This window comes from Pinus tabuliformis, chromosome J, assembly GCF_031772625.1.
Source record: "Pinus tabuliformis cultivar Carrire ecotype Pingquan chromosome J, CPIR1, whole genome shotgun sequence".
NCBI lineage: Eukaryota > Viridiplantae > Streptophyta > Pinopsida > Pinales > Pinaceae > Pinus > Pinus tabuliformis.
In genome coordinates, this window is record NC_142295.1 from 554,851,727 (window position 1) to 554,872,430 (window position 20,704).

Genomic DNA, 20,704 nt, shown 5'->3' on the forward strand with positions numbered 1-20,704 from the left:
TGAGGAAGAAGACAAGAAACAGGGAGAAAAAAATAAGGCGCAAAAGGGGCCATGTAAACCCAAGCTTGAGGTCACTCCCAGAGTAGTTTTAAATGATCCTGCTCTGCAAGCACACAAGGACCACATGTAGACCTATGCTATCATTTGTAAATTCATGGGATTATGGCCCATTGAAAAGGCATTACAAGTGTGGATTAAATACCACTGGAAACCAAAAGGAAGCATAGACCTACATCTTGGGTCAAAGGGTTTCTTCAATGTGGTCTTTACAAATATTGAGGACAAAGACAGGGTGTTTGAAGGAGGACCCTACTTCTACGCTGCAACAAGCCTCTACATGCGGTCGTGGATGATGAATTTTGTCCCGGAGCAAGAAACTTTCACTTCGGTCCTGGTCTAGGTAAGACTCTACTCCCTACCTCTTGATTAGTAGCAAATAGAATCGTTATCTGCCATAGGAAATAAACTAGGACATTTTGTCAAAGCCTCTGAGGCCACCAGAAGGGGAAAATACACTTCCTTCACACGAATATGTGTGGAGATGGATCTCTCTGGAGCTCTACTGGATGAGGTCATCTTGGAAGTTTTTGATGAAGAATGGGTGCAAACAGTAGATTATGAACATATTCCCTTCAGATGTCGTAGGTGCCATGAGCATGAGAACCTATTTAGAGACTTCCCTCTCAGTAAAATAGAGAACAGAAGTAAAGCAACCATAATGAAATATACTGAAAACTTTCACAAAGTAGGATATAGAGGAAAAGGGGGAAAAAGGGGGCAAAAGCAACAAAAAATAGGAGGGCAACATGCCAGTCTAAACAGGTTCCAAGTTCTCAAAGAAGAAGAAGAGATAACAAAAGTAGATCAGGTAATGGAAGGAAGCCTAGGGGAGAAGGAGAAAGAAGAAGATAGGGAACAAACACAGGATAGTAATAAATAGAAAGAGACTATGTTGAGCGATGAAGAACTTGATATGGACCAAGAAATGACCCAGAGTGAGATGGAAATGGAGGATCATGAACTGCAGAGGATGCTTGATAGAGAACACCTAGATCTGGAAGGGTTCTTGAAACAGGGAACCATGGGAGGGGTAGAATCAGTACCTCAAGAAGAGTTAAACAAAGTACAACAACTGTTCCTATGGAAAACACAGACTAAAGTGTTGGAAAGGAAAAGAAACAATGAAAGGTAGGACAACGAAGGTGTGAAAACTATGAAAACCACACTAGGATTAGCTCCTAGAAACCTAGGAAAGAAAAGAGGCAGAAAAAAGTAGAATGATTTATTGATGGAATGTGGAAAGATAATGATAGATTTAGGTAAGATGAAAGACCTAACCAGTTACTCCTTTACAAATCTTTAATAATGAAGTTCACATCTTGGAATATCAGAGGTCTAGGTAGTAAAAGAAAACAAAGAATACTTAGAAATAGGATGAAACAAGAAGCTCTGGATATGATCTTTATCTAGGAAACTAAATGTTCCATTAAAAATATAAAAGAGATTCACAGCAAATGGCTCAATAGATTTGAGTTTCTAGAAGTTAAATCAGATAATACAGTAGGAGGCATACTCACTCTTTGGAACCCCCAAAAGCTTGGCATAATAGATGTTGAGGCATCTAGGAATTATTTTTCAGTGGTTATTCAACCTGTGGGAGATAGGGAGACTTATCTGGTCACAAATGTTTATGGCCATAAAAGAATGGATGATAAACTTAGGTTTCTAGATTATCTTGTGGATCTAAGAGATAGACATGTAGGAGTACCATGGATCATAGGTGGGGACTTCAACATGATCAAATCACTTTCGGAGAAAAAAGGAGGAACCAGAGCTTTAAGCAAAGAATCCATAGCATTTCAAACTTTTATAGATAATATGAATTTAGTTGACATGGATATGAGTTATGGCCTCTTTACTTGGAAAAATAAAAGAGGAGGAGAGTCTCAAGTAGCCTCAAAGTTAGACAAAATCATAATCTCAGAGGACCTTATGCTCACCGACAAGGAAATGATAGCGAGAATTCTCCCCTTTGGAGGCTCAGACCATTGGCTTGTACAGCTTGAGGTTCACGGAATTGGCACCCCCAAGAATAGACCTTTTATATTTGAGAACATCTGGCTCACCCACCCAGATTTCATCAGCAACATTGCAAAATGGTGGACAAAATATCTACATATTCAGGGTACTAGAATGTTTCTACTACATAAAAGACTAAAGCACATCAAGCTCATACTTAAAGACTGGAACAAGAATGAATTTGGCAATATTTTTGAAGCAAGAAAAGATGTTGAAGACAAAATGCAAGAACTCAATCAAGCCCTTATCAAGGATGGCTTTGACAAAGTTAGAAATGATCAAGTTACCAAACATCATCAAGACTGGGAGAATTTATGTAAACAAGAGGAAATATTTTGGAGACAAAAATCTAGAGTTCAATGGCTAAAAGAAGGGGAGCGAAACACTAGATTTTTCCACAGATCCACCATGGTGAACAGATCTCATAATAGGATCTCTTCGATCAAGGACGAGGGAGGTCATCTTCTTAATTCTCATGAAGAAATAGAAACTGTGTTAGTCCAGCACTTTCGAGGTATAGCAAAGGAAACCATTTCAGACAGAGATCATTCTATCAGGGACTTAACAAGGCATATACCTAGGCTTGTAACAAGAGAGGATAACTTCAATCTTAATAGGCCAGTGACTGAAGAGGAGGTTAGTGAGGTTATAAAAGAAATGCAGAATGGTAAAGCACCAAGTCTTGATGGTTTCAATGTGGATTTCTTTAAAGCTTACTGGAACTTTGTTAAGCAAGACATTTTGAATGTGGTGGAGGATTCCAGAATGAATAGAACCATTTTGAAGGTGCTCAATACTTCCTTCATCTCCTTGATCCCCAAACAAGACAATGCTCAGACTCCAGATAGGTTTAGACCCATAGCTTTGTGCAATGTGGTGTACAAGATAATTTCTAAGGTTATTGCTAATAGACTCAAACCACTTCTTCCTACTCTAGTTTCTGTGGAGAAATCTAGTTATGTGGAGGGCAGACAAATTCTCAATAACATCATTCAAGTGCATGAGGTGGTGCACTCATTGTTAAGCAATAGGAAGACTGGCATGATCATGCAATTGGACCTAGCCAAAGCTTACGATAAGTTGAATTGGACCTATATCAGGACGGTCCTTATAGCTTTTGGGTTTGATCATAACTGGGTAAGATGGATCATGGCCCTAGTGACTTCTTCTAGCTTTTCAATTCTGGTTAATGGTTCTCCCTCCAAGACTTTTACTCCTTCAAGAGGCTTCAGGCAGGGAGATCTGCTCTCTCCCTTTCTCTTCATCCTCATGATGGAAGGACTTGGTCGGTCAATCAAGCATGCGAAAGTAGTTGGCAACATCAAGGGCTCCAACTTTCTGAGACTGGACAGGCTTTGTCTCATCAACAATTTGCTGATGATGCCATGCTGCAGGGAAACCCCATAGTCAAAGAAGCTCTAGCCTGTAAACAAATCCTGTGTGACTTTTCCATGGCTACAGGTATGGAAGTTAATCTCAAATCTAAGATTTTTTTCTTTAATACCAATATTTCTATTTAGAGAAATATCTCCAAAATTCTGGGCTTTCAAAGGGATGTCCTTCCCTCCAAATACTTGGGAGTTCCTCTAACTGATAAACCTTTGCACAAGAGCATTTAGGAGACGGTGATTAACAAGATGCAGGATAAAATCAGGAAATGGACTACTAGATCTTTAAACTTGGTTGGTCAGTTAGTGTTTATAAAAGCTATTCTGCAATATATCCCCGTCTTCATGCTATCAGCCCTTCCAGCTCCAAAAGGAGTTTTGCAACAATTTAGAACCATTCAAAGAGACTTTCTTTGGGGTAAGGGAGAGCACAGAAAGAAATGGGCCTTGGTAGCCTGGGATAAGATTTGAAAACCTAAAAATCATGGGGATCTTGGATTGGATGATCTGAAAGTACTAAGAAAAGTCTTAGGAGCCAAATTATGGTGGCGTTGGGTAAAAGATCCAAAGGCTCAGTGGGCTAGTATTTGGAAAGAAAAATATGCCAACACTTGGCAAGATAATGATCACATAAGGATGAATGGCATCATAAAAGGCTCACACATCTGGAATAAGGCCTGGGAGAATAGAAGCTTGGTACAAAAAAATAGTTTCTGGGAAATCAGAGAGGGAGATCTTGCTTTGTTTTGGGAGGATAAATGGCAACAAGAACCTACACTATTAAGAGAGGACTTTCTGGACCTCAAGAAAGACACTGATACCAAAGGGTTTCGTAGTGTAAAAGATTTTTGGGATCAAACCAATAGTGAAGGAAAATGTAGAACCTAAAAGAATATAGATTACAGGGATGATAGCCCCTTGAAAGCAAAATCTGAGGCACTTCTGAAAATGTTGGACCAAAGGAAAATTTTAGTGACAGGTGGGCATGACCAACTTAGATGGGGTAACAATAATGAAGGTACCTTCAATCTTAAGGAGGCAAAACACAAACTCCTTGAGCTGGACTCCAATGTACCAGACAGGGTTTGGCAGAACCTATGGAGGCATCAAGGATGGATGAAGATCAAACTCTTCATGTGGTTGGTTCATCATAAGAAAATTCTGACTTGGGAAAACATTAGGAAGAGGGGTGTTCTGGGCCCTTCTAGATGCCAGCTCTATGAGGCCCAGGAGGAAACAATGGAGCACCTTCTCAATGATTGTATTTTCACCTCCAGTTTGTGGGATATTTTTGCCACTATTTTCCGACATACAGACAGGGACAAAGGAAGCATTATAAACACCCTAAATAACTGGAGACGAAACTTCTCTGATAATGAATTTCTTTGCTCAGATTGGGATTTAATGCCAAGCTTCATAATATGGAGTGTTTGGAAAGAAAGGAACAACAGAATCTTCAAAAATGAAAAACTTTCCTCCCAATGAATTTTTGAGAAGATCTTAAGACATCTTAAGGAGACGGTAGGTACTATTGTGAGAATTTCCCCAAAGAATCCACCTTCAGAAGCTGAAATGCAGATACTTCTTCAGTTGGGTATGCAGGGGCTTATACCATAGGGCTTGGATAGGAAGGTAATGAAACTGGACACTAAGCAGGATTACTGACACCCCCCCCCCCACAGGATTTTTTGAAATACAACATTGATGGGGCCTCAAAAGGCAACCCGGGTATTGCTAGCTTTGGAGGGGTGTTAAGGGATGAGAATTGTGGTATCCTTTATTTTCCATTGCCATTTGGGAAGAGCCACGAATAATATGGCAGAATTAATGGCTCTTGATCATATTTTAGAACTCCTGAAGCAGAATAATCTCCAGAATATAATAGTTGAAGCTGATTCTGAGTTAATCATTAACTCAGTCAAGAGAATCAGCTATGGCACGGAGCCAGAAAAAGTCTCAAAACACTGGAGGTTGCTTCAGGTCTTTCAACGGATTTAGTTTCACCTCCTGGGCTTACGTATTGTGACTTTTACCCATGTGCTAAGGACAGAAAATAAATTGGCAGACATCCTGGCCAATCAAGGGGTTCTCTGCACCAAAAGCAGGGTTGAGCTAAGTTGGCAAGAGATGCCTTAGAATAGATTAAAGGTGCTGTGTCAAGATCAGGCAAATGATGACAGAATGGTGTTTGGAAACAAAGCCACAAAGATGGGATCTAATTAATTTGGTCTATTGATGAAATGTTTTGGTTTATTTATGAAGTGTTATTTCCAAAGTGAGGTCATTTTTGGGATGCAGGTCACTGTCGGCCTCCTCAACCCTGGCAAGAACAAACATAGAAGTCTCTGGAGGAGGTTGCTTGGCAGATGCTGTTTCTTGGATAGATGGCTGGACGGAGGAATTTTCAGCTTCCTTTGGTTCAATTGCCCGAGGAGATGGGTTGGTGCGAGGGGCCAGATTCCTAGCTTTCTCAACAGACTCAAACCCCCAGTTTTTCTTTCTGTGGTGGCAATACCGCTCGCAGGGTGGTTTCTGGATTATCGTAGGGCCTTCAAGCTGAAAGTGGTTTTTTGGAGTTGGGAGCGATTCCACTCACAAAGCAACACGTGGCCAAGGGACGGGAAGGAATACCACCCTCATCACGTGGTAATTCTCAGTGCTTTTGGCACGTGCGATATGTTCTATAGTCGTTGGATCAAGCACGATGAATCTACAGTCAAGATTAAGTGAGCATGTTGGTGGGTCCAGGGCATTTATCGCGCAGACTCAAAAACCCCAGGTTTTCTTTCTGTGGTGGCAAGACCACTCGCTGGGTGGTTTCTGGTTTATCGCAGGGCCTTCAAGCTGAAAGTGGTTTTTCAGAGTTGGGAGCGATTCCACTCACAAAGCAACACGTGGCCAAGGGATGGGAAGGAATACTGCCCTCATCGCACGGTAATTCTTAGTGCTTTTGGCACGTGTGATATGTCCCACAGTTGTTGGATCAAGCACGAAAAATCCACAGTTAAGATTAAGTGTGCATGTTAATGGGTATAGGGAATTTATCGCGCGGTCATTATCCACGCTTTTAGGTCTTGCGATATTATCCTCTGTCGTTGGATCTGGCTTGGAGATTCGATGATCGAGGTAAGGTATGTAGGTCTGGGTGTGTGTTATCTTCTGTGCTTGTTGTGCTTCATGATGGGTATCGGTGGATTTCAGGTGGTCTACATGCTCGAGGACTATCCCCCTATTCGGACGCAAAATTCCTTTGGAACAGTCCCTATTTCCTCATCGAGTCTATTTCTAATCTAAAAGTGGTTGCATGTTCTCGCCCTGATTTAGGCCTCAACCATTTGATCTCTAAGGGGGGATTGAACAGTCTTGGCTTTTGTTTGTATTTCTTGGGTTTTGTAGTTTTGTTTGTGGAACCTTGGCTCTACTTTTATGCCTTTATGCCTTTAAGTGTATTGACATTTCCATGGCCCACAGTTCCTTTGGAACTGTTGTATTTTATGTAATTTGTTTTCCGATTTAATGAAATAGAAGGTACGACTCTTGCTTCAGGAAAAAAAAGATAAGTGATGATGTTGCATTATGATTGGGTATTCAATGAGTCAGTATTGATAGATATGTGATTAGTTACTGTTGTGACTCAATACAATGATTCAGTTTGACAGTGTTTCAGTATTCAGTGATTTGAGATCTGTACATAAATTTTATACACAGGAGGTGTGTATATACGTGGGTCTTCTTCGTAACAATCATGTATATATTATAAAGTTCATTTGTTCAGGTTTTACAGTGCTACTTGATTATGACATTTCATGAGTTCTATTGTATTTGTTTTTGTCTAGAAATGATGTCTTGATCAGGATGATTTGTATCTATTATGGATTGGTTTTGCATTGATTTGATCTGGTTGCAATGGTTGGTTAACATTGAGTTCAATAATTGGTTTACTTCAATATTTAGTGGGATGATGTTACAATGACTTAGTTGGTTTAGTGATTGTATTTCAAATTCAATATTTAGTTTGGTATTGAGCATAATGTTGGGTGTGGGTCCAATGTAAAATTTTGATGAAAGGTGCCCTAGACTTTATTTGATGATTGTTTGATAAGTGGATCTAGCATGAAACATTCTGAAACCTGGTCCACAAGGTGTTGAGGGTTGCATCCTTCAGTGAGGGGTTAAGATATCTCTTCCAATAGGATCTGGAAAATGAGATTAGGGGGTTGTATCTCCCTTCCAGCGGGTGTCTGAGAATAAGTGGAGGTTGTAGCCTCTTGCAGGTGGGTGCCTGCGTGTTGGTAAGAGTATGCACCAGTACATTATGTGATGATAATTTTCTTTACATCATAAAAAAGAAGACAGAGACGACGATAACAGTGGTTTTTTCCCACATTGGGCTTCCACCTAAAATCTTGGTGTTCTATGTGTGTTGCTTATGTATTGTGATTTATCTGTCCTTTACTGCATACTAGATGGTTAATGAATAAATAATGCAATGGTTAATGTTAGCTCACAGATGGAAGTTAGGACAAATCAAGTAAACTGGATATACGTAATTGTATTTCACTGAATTCGTATATATAGCAGGGTTGCATAATAAAAAAATCACGTACAAAATTATGAATGTGAAATTAAAAATTTAAGTGAATTAAAAAATACAGATTCACCAACCCCCCCCCCCCCCCCCCCCAACCCCCAACCTGCCTATCAGTATTTTTCCTAACATTATGTTCTTTGTATCATTGTAGAATATCTACACATGTGAGATCTTGGTTTAGTATCTAAAGACCAACAAGACCTAGCTAAGGACATAGATGGATGAAACATTCGTAAATGGTCAACTCAAGGTGGTATCTTAGTGGTTGGTTTAATACTTCCTTGATTATTTTAAGACTTTATTTATTAAAATGACAAAGGTAGAGATGTTGGATTCTACGAGTGGTTTGCCAATTATTATAGCCACTACAACACCACCCAAAGTTTGTGCCCCATCTGTGTAAAATTTTGGGTCCCCCCTACTTTTGCTAATTTTCATAGTTTTATATGCCACACCATACCCTTTTAAAATTGTCCTATCATTATCAAATGCATTCCATGGTTTAATATTTGTTGTGGCTTGTTCTTACATAACCCTCATCATAGCCAACTTACATGAGATACACTTTATTGAAAGTTATAAGCATACATTTTTTGGGAATAAGAATATTTAGCTTGATTTTTGTGAGTTGAATAACCAAGGCTAATATGCCTCCAAGCTCATGGTGTCCTTTTGTCATTATGTACAAGCGTTGCCAGATAAGCTTGATGTAGAGGTAGATCTTGATGGAAGGTTGGTGGCTATATTAGAGTTGAAGACCTTCCCCAAAAAGACTTTGAAGTTGTGTAAGGAATGTTGAATACTAATTGAAAATCATGATCAAATTAAACTTCTTAATAATGCATGCAACAATTTGAATGCAACTCTAAAGGGTGTAGAGGAAATGATGTCTATTTTTATTGAAGCATCCGAAGCAAGGGACTACCTGAATGGTGATAGAGAATTGGTTCAAAATTTTAAGAGATTGAATTCTATTGATGGAAAAAGGAGGTTTGTTTTAGCTACAACCTCTTCTCACAAGGAAAAGGCTTGAAAACTGAGAGAGTACTTTGATAATGTAGATCGTACATAGGAAAAATTTGAGGAGACATGATAGGGACACATCAAATTTATTTAAGCTCACTAAGGAAAGTCCTCATGTTTAGGTACATGCATTAAGGAAATTATTGATCAGCAACTAGCAGAGGAAGCAACTAAAGCCAAGGGATCATATCACAATTAGGAGGTTTAGTCCAAGAACAAATGAATGGCTAGGGAGAGTTCCACAAAGACAAATGTTATGAGGAGATTGGGAAATTTTTCGAGGTGTGCTTTGACAATTTTCTCTCAAATATTTCTTTGAGGATTTGCAGGCTACATTAGAAGGGGCACACATGTTTGCATAATAGATCATTGATATCTATGACTTTGTGACAACCTCATTTTCCTCCAAGATTTCAACTTATGGTGCAACTTTATGCTGAGAGATTCATTCCAATGCTAGGATATTAAGTGACAGAGCAAATGAGTTATTACACATTGAGATTTTGAAGGTAATGGGATGGGTTGTTAAGTACCATCTCCTTGTAGGTCTAGGTGTAGACAATTCTTTAGCTCAAGTATCTGTTGAAAGTGGTGTAATGAGTCATCTTATGAATGCCTATGTTGAGTCGTTGCAAGCTACAATGTAGAAATGGTATACAAACATATTGGAAGCATATAAAGTCCACCTACCAAAGAAAACATAAGATGAGAAGTTATACACTCCAACAGTGGTTGATTTATTTAGAATTCTTGGTGAACAAGTGCAGATTGAGCAAGAAAATAGCATTGATGTAATGTTATATAGTATAGCTCTTTTTTTATTCGCGAAATGGTATATTTTCAGGCAGCTGAGAGGTAAAGTCTTATGGATCCAATCACATAAATTTGGTTGGAATCATAATGTGTAATGGTTTATTTTGAAGATATGTACAAATCCTTTCTTAAAGTAGAAAAGGTCAAGTTGTAAGCCACAAATCACAATTCGCAAATCAAATTTGCAGAGTATAATTAGATTACAAGTGTGACCTGCAACTACAACTCATTGTATATCCAAACTATGATTCACCTTCTCAAACTATGACTGAAATATGCAACTACGACTGCTATTAGTGACTCATCGCATATCCAAAATGTGATTCCTCTTCTCAATCTATGACTTTGATCTGCGACTGTGACTTTGATCTACAACTGTGACTACGATTATAATCTATGAATGTAACTGTGATTTGCAACTGTGACTACGATCTATGACTAAGATAATCACAATCTTCCTTCATCGCATTGAAGATAAGCTTCAGAGCTGGATTGACACCCCCCAAGAGTTAGTTCGGAGGATATGATATTGTAAATATCTTTTGTCATGTTTATGAAAATAATAAATGTAAACCCATGTAAATGGTAATATGAGTTGAAAAGGTCATGAGGAATATGAAAGGTCATGGGGAAGGTGAAAAGTCACCTCCCCATTTGTATAAATATACCTTCATGCCTCATTTAGAGGGACTTTTAGCACTTGAGCTTTGCTAGCATTAGATAGTTGTTTTGTGCTTAGGGAGCTAGAAGCACTCTACCCTTGGCAGATAGTAGTGTGAATTGTGGTGAGGCTAGGGTTTTTGTCTTGAAGATGGTGTGAGCAACTTGCATTCCACTACTGGATTTTGATGGGCCTACTAGACATGTACTTGAGTTTGCAACACGATCAATGAGAAGTCCTTCACTTTTGAAAATTATTCTTGTGCACCTTCATGGTAGTTGTAACGACTATTCAATATTTCCTTTATGTGTGCATGTGTGGTTCCATGTTGGGTATATGATAATGAACTAATTCATGGCTTATGGCTTGCATGTCTTCTCTGAATATTTGTTTCCTTATTCCACATTATGCTAGTAACCTATTGTGAATTGATTTGTCATTAACTTTTGACACTTTCTTATTCATGTATGTCTGAGATGGTTTTATCTCACTAACCCTCCTTAAGGCGTGCTTCTTCTTATTATTTTGTTGTTACATTCTTGTATTTGGTTCTACAAGTTATCAATCATGGTTTGATTTTTTTCCCATTTTTGGGGCATTTCATTCTTTTCCTCACACTAACATCTTAGCGTTTTGACAGCCAAGAGTGAAACCAAAATGGTGTCAGTCGGGCCCACATACTGGATAGGATTCTATCCCAAAAGGTGTGAGGTATAATTGGGAACTCACACCAAGGATACCCCGTTACTGTTGGTGGTATATTTCCCCCAGTCAACAGGGTCCTAAAATCCACGAGAAAGAGAATAGAGTTGCCACTACACTAATGTTGCTAAAAAACTCTTCTTTCTCAAGGTAGAATATCTTTGCCCATAAGTGAAAATATAGTCCCATTGAATTGGAATAAATAATGGTCATTCTGAAGGACTCTATCTCTATCATCCAGTTGTTAAAGATTACTATAAAAAAAAAAATCTCTAGTGCCTAGTTTTAGATCCACATTATCTTTTGGTTGCCAATGTTTTCAGATCCATCCCTTTAGTGTTCACTATGTTTTCCAAATGCCCATAAATTTTTTGATAAGTGCATGGTCTTGCATATACTGGATGTTTTAAATTATTTTGGTTGAGGCAATATCATACTTGGGGGTGACTTCTACTTTCAAAATGCATGAACTATTTTTTAGCTTCTGAGCAACATTTGGACCCTTTGAAATGGATGTTTTAGTCCTCTCCCCCTAGGTTTTCTGGGCCTCTTGAGAAGTGAGAATTTTCCCTTGGAGTTAATAAAATCCCCATTATTGATTTCATATGGGTTTCTGCTACACCTCCTTTGGCTACAACATTCTGACAACTCCCTTCCCCTAACACAACCATGGAAAGAAAACTAAAACCCTAGAAGACATTGAAGCCTTCGTCTCTTCACTCATTCTATTAGGTCCCTATAATACTAGTGATTCCCCCATTACTATTGTTGTTGTATCCCTTATTGTTATTGTTGTGCCCCTATTATCCCCATATTGTTATTATTGTGCCCCATAGAATCCCTCTATTTTTTTTTGTGCCTTTATATTATTATTATTAGGTCTACTTGGTTATATTGTGACCCCTTAGACTCCTATATATAGAAAGGAGGTTTTGTCATTTGAATCATCCAAGAATTGTTCATTTGTGTAATGTAAAGGAGGTTGCACCCTCGAGGAGGCTGGATTCTAATGTGTTGATCTATCTTTTCTATATTTTTGTGAGCTGGTTTCATAACATTTGGTATTAGAGCTTTGGATTCTAGGGTTTCGCTACTCCAAACAGGTCATCGTGGAAGTTTCACTATAACTTTTTTTTGAAACGTTTCAGAAGCTTAAAAAAAAAAACCCATTTGAGACTAAATTGCGCTAAACCTCCGGTATGAATTTAAGATTTTGTCTCGCTGTAGTTTCAGAGATATGATTTGAGGAAGTTAGGGTTTTGCAAGCTCCAGAATTTCATCTAAAATAGGTCATCGTGGAATTTTCACTATAACTCTTTCACTACGAAGTTTCAAAAGCTAAAACAAAAACCCATTTGAGAAGAAATCAATTTGAACCTCAGCTCTGAATTTTTTATCCTTTCTCGCGATATTTTCAGAGATATAATCTAAGGAAGTTAGGGTTTTTGCAGACCCCTGAATTAGATTCCAAACAGGTCACCTTGGGAAAATCATCATAACTTTCGCTCTGAGCATCAGATGGAATTTTCGTAAGAAGTAATAGAAATAGGACAGACTACAGTTTTTTTGGGTATCATTTTTAGAACCTACGGTTGAAACAATGACACATGAAATGTCGTACAAGTTCGCTCTACTGAACTAGTCTATACTCAGGTCATCGTGGGAGATTTGGCATAACTCTTCATTGGAGAATCCAATATTGATCAAACTTGCAGGTTTAGAAATATTACTCAGAGGGTTACCAAAAGAAGTAATTTAAGACCTGGGAGATCCAAAATTACAAAGATACATCAGATTCAATATCAAGCTCCTAGAAAGTGAAAAAAAGTGTGTAGTTTTTTTTTTAATTTTTTCATAAGCTTGGTTTGAAAAAATAGTTTGAAGGAATTGAAAGGGGATAGTGAAGCATTTTGATCGATAATTGATGCCCCAAAGAAAGAAAATGGAAACACCTAGTAAGAAACCTGAAATCTCTAGCATGACTCATGAAGAAGAGGAAGAAATGCAACATGATATATCAAAATTACGAGACAAGTGCAACAAATTTCACTCACACAAAAGTAACAGAAAACAATATGGATAGTTTAAAGAAAGACGTAGAAGCTAAGATGGATGGCTTAAATAAAGGTGTGGAAGCTAAGATGGATGGTTTAAAGAAAGGCATAGAAGCTAAGATGAATGGCGTGGAAGCTAAGATGGACGGTGTGGAAGCTAAGATGGATGATTTAAAGAAAAGCATGGAAAATTTGTAGACAAATTTGACAAAATTTCTATAAGAAATGCTTACTAATGGCGAAAGGGTAGTAAAGGAAACTCATGATGAGAACAAAATAAATGTTAAGCATGATTTCATAGATTGTAACGTTGGATCGAATGTTATGAAACCAGCTCACAAAAAGATAGAAAAGAGAGATCCACGCCTTAGAATTCAGCCTCTTCGAGGGGGAAACCTCCTTTACATTACATAAATGAACAATTCTTTGATGATTCAAATGACAAAACCTCCTTTCTATATATAGGAGTCTAAGGAGTCACAATATAATCCAGCCGACCTAACAATAATAATATAAAGCCACAATAATAACAATAGTGGGCTTCTATAGGGCACAATAGTAACAATATGGGAACTACATGGGTACATCAATATAATAAGTGGGTTATACTAATAACAATAAGGGGTTACACTATTAGTATAGGGGCCTAACATGCCCCTCTCCTTCAGAAAGCGTTGTCCTCAACGCTTCAGTAGTTCTTGATGCTTCTGTATAAAATTCTTGTCCTCCCATGTGGAATCTTCAGCGGGTAAGTTCTTCCACTTGATGAGATACTCTGAAATTGATCGATTTCGTAGCTGTCGGGTTCTTGTTTCTGTGACTGCTCCAGGTTCTAATATGATTTTTCCTTCCTCTTCAATTTCTGGCAATATTGTTTGAATTGGGATCTTTTGCAACTTTTGAATAAGTGGCCATACTTCTTCGTCCTTCTTCCATTCTTCCCTTGCTTCATTTATCCAATCTAGTTGGATAATATAAATAGCACAAAACAATGCTTCCACATCCTCATCCTTGAAGATTCTTCCCATTCGGTAAGGTCACCATTTTTTAAGTGCATGTAGTATTGCCAACATTTCCTTCTCATAAATAGCTTGCTTGAGATGTAGCAGTAAAAATACCCAATCACCTACATCAAAACATTTTTCACTATGATGTTGATCTACCTGTTGTTTTGTTTGATTTTGCACCGAAGTGACGTTATCCTTTAAAAGTTGGAGAACTTGTTGTTGATGCTCGATGTGATCTTTCACTGCTTGAACCTTTTTCTTCTTCATATGTCCTTCTATTTCTAGAGTTTGAGGAGTGGTAATTTCTTCCAATCCTTTACAAGATATGGTAGGATTCATTTCTTGATGCTCGATGTGATCTTTCACTTCTTAAACATTTTTCTTCTTGATATGTCCTTCTATCTTGATAGTTTGAGGAGTGGTAATTTCGAACAATGAATTACAAGATATGGTTGGATTCATTTCTTCTTTCTCAATGTGATCCTTCACTTCTTGCACCTTTTTCTTCTTGATATGTCCTTTTATCTTGAGAGTTTGAGGAGTGGTAATTCCTGCCAATGCTTTACAAGATGTCATCTGATTCATTTCTTCTTTCTCTGGGGTGGGGTCCTGGCGTATATCTTCTTCCTTTGATGTTTCATGATCCTTTTCTTCCTCCTCTTCATATTCTATGTAAAATAATTTTTTCTCAGCACACTTATGACCTTTAGTGCATTTGCTATCACAATTGTAACAAATCCCTTTTTCTCTTTTTTCTTCCAATTGTTGTGGTGTAACCCTTGTAGGTTGTGGAAAGCTAGGAGAAACAACACTTTTACCTTTATAGTTGTGAGGGGTATGCTTCATGGTTTCCATAATTTTGCTTTCCAATATGTCACAAAGTGCTTTTACTCTTTTCAATTGTTGTGGTGTTGCTCTAAAGAAGGTGTTGCTCTTTGTATCCTCATAATGTGATATCATTTCCTCCGTGAAAATTGACCACGTAACAAATTGTTTACGAGAAAAAAGCCCTTCATACCATAAAAATTGATCCGGTTCTAAATATGAAGATGCAATAAATACCTTTTGTAATAGTTGTACACCATGTATATCAAAATATTGCTCCATCTGAAGTATCCAATTTACCGGATCCTTGCCATCAAACTTCCTCATCTTGCTTTTTCTTGATTTTAGGAGCTTGATCTTGAAACAACTGTAACTCTGTACTTTCAGAACTTTAAGTTCTGAAATTGTGACTTGTATTAGCCCTCTGTTTCCTCTTTCCAATGCCACCAGTCTGATCCAATTTGGATTCTCCAAGGAATATTTATGCACAATCTCCCAAGATGACCTGATTATAGACTAGTTCAGTAGAGCGAACTTGTACGACGTGCCACGAGTCACTGTTTCGACCTTTGGATCTGAAAAAAACCCAAAAGAAACTACAGTCCGTCCTCTTTCTGTACCTTCTTACGAAACTTCAATCCGATCCCCAGAGAGAAAGTTATGACGATTTTCCCCCGGTCACCTGTTTTGAATGTAATTCAGGAGTCTTCAAAAAGACCAACTTCCTCAGATCATATCTCTGCAAATATCACGCGAAAATCTTTGAAGTTCGGTCCCAAGGTTCAGTGAGATTTCTTCTCAAATGGGTTTTTTTTTCAACTTCTGAAATATCACAGAAAAAAATTTATAGCGAAAAGGCCACGATGACCTGTTTGGAGCAGCGAAACCCTAGAATCCAAAGCTCTGATACCAAATGTTATGAAACCAGCTCACAAAAAGATAGAAAAGAGAGATCCACGCCTTAGAATTCAGCCTCTTCGAGGGGGAAACCTCCTTTACATTACATAAATGAACAATTCTTCGATGATTCAAATGAAAAAACCTCCTTTCTATATATAGGAGTCTAAGGAGTCACAATATAATCCAGCCGACCTAACAATAATAATATAAAGCCACAATAATAACAATAGTGGGCTTCTATGGGGCACAATAGTAACAATATGGGAACTACATGGGTACATCAATATAATAAGTGGGTTATACTAATAAAAATAAGGGGTTACACTATTAGTATAGGGGCCTAACATCGAAGAACCACCATGTTCCAAATATCGATATGAGGAAGTTTAATGGCAAGGATCCCGAAACATGGATACTACAGATGGAACAATTTTTCAATCTCCATAATGTGAAAAACAAACAAAAGATACGCATTGCAACTTTATATTTGGAACCAAATCAGTTTGTATGGTATCGATGGCTTTGCTCTCGTAAACAAATTGTCACTTGGGCTATTTTTACGGATGAAATGATAACACATTACGAGGATACAAAAAGCAACACTTTTTTTAGCCAATTGATAAATCTCAAACAAAAGGGTTCAATGATGGAGCACATTGAGGACTTCCAAAAATTGAATATAAGGGTAAAATATATTCCAAAGGAGCATAGGAGTAAAATATATTCCAAAGGAGCATAGGATTGATGTGTTCATAGGGACTTTAAAAGATAACATCCAACATGAGGTTCACCTTTGGGAACTAGATTCATTGGAGAAGGCATTCAGGTTGGCAAGAAAAATGGAAAGCAAAATTATGGCAACAAGGAAGCCTACCACTCACAATCATAGAGATGGAAGTGTTACTTCCCCTAGCCATCCACAACCTACAAGCTTGACACCACAATAATTGGAAGAAAAAAGAGAAATAGGGCTTTGTTACAGTTGTGATAGCAAATACACTAAAGGTCATAAGTGTGCCGAGAAGAAATTATTTTACATAGATTGTGAAGAGGAGGAAGAAAAGGAACAAGAAATGTCAAAATAAGAAGATATACACCAGGAGAAAACCCTAGAAAAAGAAGAAATGAATCCGACCATATCTTGTAATGCATTTTCTGGAATCACCACTCCTCAAACTATCAAGATAGAAGGGCATATCAAGAAGAAAAAGGTAATAGTGTTGATTGATTCAGGACGTACCCATAATTTTATTCATTGTAAGATAGCCAAGGAATTGAATTGCTTCCTATATCCAGCACCAGCGTGTTAAGTAATGGTTGCAAGTGGAGGAACCATAAATTGCTAAGGAAAGTGTCATAATATCAAGCTATCCATGGGAGAATATGTATTGAATAGCCCAATGCTTTCCATTCCCATGGGTGGTGTTGATGTTGTACTAAGAGTCCAATGGCTACAATCCTTGGGTACATTAGCTTTTAATTTTCAAGAACTTTTCATGAAATTCTCTTCAAAAGGAAAGGAAGTTCAATTAAGGGGTATCATAAGGAAACCAGGAAAGATAATCAGCTCTAATGGAATGACAAAGCTTCTAAAGAAAGAAAAATGAGGCATAATTGCACAATTATGTTCACTAGAGGTTTCCACATCGAAATCATCCATTTCTCCAGATCTCCAAAAAGTCTTGGACAATCATTCCAAGGTATTTGAGAGTCCCAAAGGCCTCCCACCTATTCGTGATCATGATCATGCTATTAATTTGATTCCAGGAAGTGTTCCTCCAAACATCAAGCCTTACATATATCCCTATGTCCAAAAGAGTGAAATTGAACATATGGTTGCAAAAATGTTAGAGGTTGGTATAATTCAACCTAGTCAAAGTTCTTTCTCTGCTTCAGTGGTATTGGTTCACAAGAAGGATGGATCATGGCGCATGTGTCCAAATTATAGGGAGCTCAACAAGCTCACTATTAAAGATAAATTTCCCATTCCTATCATTGATGAATTATTGGATGAATTGCATGGATCAATTTACTTCACCAGGTTGTATATTCGTTCAGGATATCATCAAATCAGAATGAATACTGAAGACGTTACAAAAACAACATTTATAACTCATGAGGGTCATTATGAATTGTTGGTCATTTAAACTCCTATATATAGAAATGAGGTTTTGTCATTTGAATCATCCAAGAATTGTTCATTTGTGTAATGTAAAGGAGGTTTCCCCCTCGAAGAGGCTGAATTCTAAGGCGTTGATCTATCTTTCCTATATTTTTGTGAGCTAATTTCATAACACATTCTTGTGTCCCCAATCATTTGTTTAGTTCCTGTCATGCCTCTTTATTGTGCTTATATTACTATATTCATTAATTCCCCTATGGAGAATACCGACCTTGTTACAATAATGCATTCCATTTGTAACCACCACCACATGGGTGGGTAGTGTTCAAGACAACACATTAATGAGCTTAAATTTATATCGCATCAATGCTTACCCCTATATAACACATTGGTGCACCTTTACATATATATCATAAATGAGAAAATCCTATATAAATAATAAGTGAGTTCCACAACCTTTAGCAAAGGTTGTTTTGAAAAAATTATCCAATCTTATAACACAAAAACTTCTTTTAAACTGTATTTTATTTATAGTGAGATATCTTATCAAATCTTATTCTAATTTATATATAATTTTAATGATGATTACTCCACTAACTATCAAAACCAATTTTAACAAGATTAATAGTTGCAACGCAACATAGTCCCTGCCTCTACTTCTAATTAATTGATTAATGCCATGCTTCTTTCATAGGGGTCCGCATTTTCTCGTATCTACATCTATGCTTCACACATGATTCCTTCACACAACCACCTCCACATAGATACTTGTGCACATCTTCCTCCACACACTCTTCTTTCGCACACACTTCCTTTGGACAACCACCTTCACACATTATTTTCATCTCTGCACAACCACATCCATACAAGCTTCCTCTGCACAACCACCTCTGCACACACTTCTTCCTTGTATTGAAATTAGGGTTCAGTTCTCCACACTCCTAAATTTGTGCGATGATGCTCCGTAAATGTGTAACTATAGCTATTCAAAACAACATGGAAGGATGATTTGAAAGCACATGAACATTCTAATACATATACACATCAAAGGTGGGTGAAACCTTGTGACAAATTATGTATCGAGATTATTTCAAAGAAAAGATAATGAAGGAAAGCGTGACTCCTGAGCAAAAGAAAATGAACGAAAACATGATTGTTCAAAGAGAAGACAATGGAGGAGATGAAGACCATTCAAAAAATCTTCAACTTTAAGTTTTATAAAGAATGCATTCTCAATTAGATACAAAGACTCTGATGACATCCAGTGGTCATCGGTCAGAAAAGACGCGATGTGTGAAATAGATTTAACCCTTAAAATTGATTAACAATTTTATGAAAGTAAAATATCGTAAGTAATCATTGTTAATCAATTTGACATATATATAGTCAATTTGAATAGATCTCATTAATTATATTTTCTTGTGCGGAAAAACAATGTGTGTAGGTTTGCTTGTCCAGAGCTTTCCACGTAGTGAAAGCTCTGCACAAGCAAACCTTCGTATAAGTCTGGGTGGCCAACAATAGAATCATAAAATAAATGCACATAAGCATGAAATTGTTTACGATAGAAGATATAACATTTAATGATTATTGCCATGATACATTAAACAATGCCTCTCCAATGTTATATCTCTAACTCACAACTCACAACATCTGACTGCTTTACGTGTGTTGGTGCTTGCAGATAGCGAGTATGTTCTCGTTGCTTCTTCACTGGTTGTTGCCTCATCCACTGAAAGTTATTACTGCTACTACTCACGACTGTGGAAATTATGGATTGTTGTTATTTTTAGAGAAGCCAAAGAACATTTTAGTTTTAAGGAAAATTTGTCATTTAGACCCAATTGATATTATTGGCATTAATACAATGTAAATCAATTTTACTTTGATACAAAAATTTCCTATGCCTCATAGTTCAACAAGAGACTCTTTTGAATCACTATAGTTTAATTAATCAATAGTTAATATAAAATATTACTATTAATATTAATTAATTTGGCATCATGCTTTGGCTTTAATTTACAGATTAATAATATGTGTTATTACATTAATTAGATTTTAGTGAAAAAATCAGAGTTGTCACTATGTGGAGCTCATTATAGCTACTTTTACTTGTTTGGATTTTCATGTTCTATAGAGCTTTCATTAGCTTTCATTAATAGGCATTGATGAAAAAAATCTATTAAATGGAGTTTTTAAGCTATTTGTTGGAACTTTATTCCTTGTGCTTCGATTTTTTAGTTTTTTTGCTAATATTGGGATTAAAATGTATTGTCTTACACAAAGTTCTTAGTGCTTGTTGGAAAGTTCCTAGATGGGATGTGCATAGATTTTCTTGTGCAAAGATTTCCACACAGTGAAATCTCCACATAAGCAACCATTCACAAACAAAAATATGACGAAGATTTCATGGCTTTTCTATGTTAATTTTTCTTAGCGTTATATTGTTCTTTTTCCTTAGATAATTGCATTTCATCATTACCCATTTAATTCACCCCACAACATTATAACATCATTACATCATATGCAATTATTTAGA

The 20,704-nt window shown here is 37.2% G+C and overlaps 1 pseudogene; it reads left to right on the plus strand.

Moving 5' to 3' along the window:
• Positions 1-8,719: 8,719 nt before the first annotated feature.
• LOC149228213 (exocyst complex component SEC6 pseudogene) lies at positions 8,720-9,964 on the plus strand (annotated as a pseudogene).
• Positions 9,965-20,704: the final 10,740 nt, after the last annotated feature.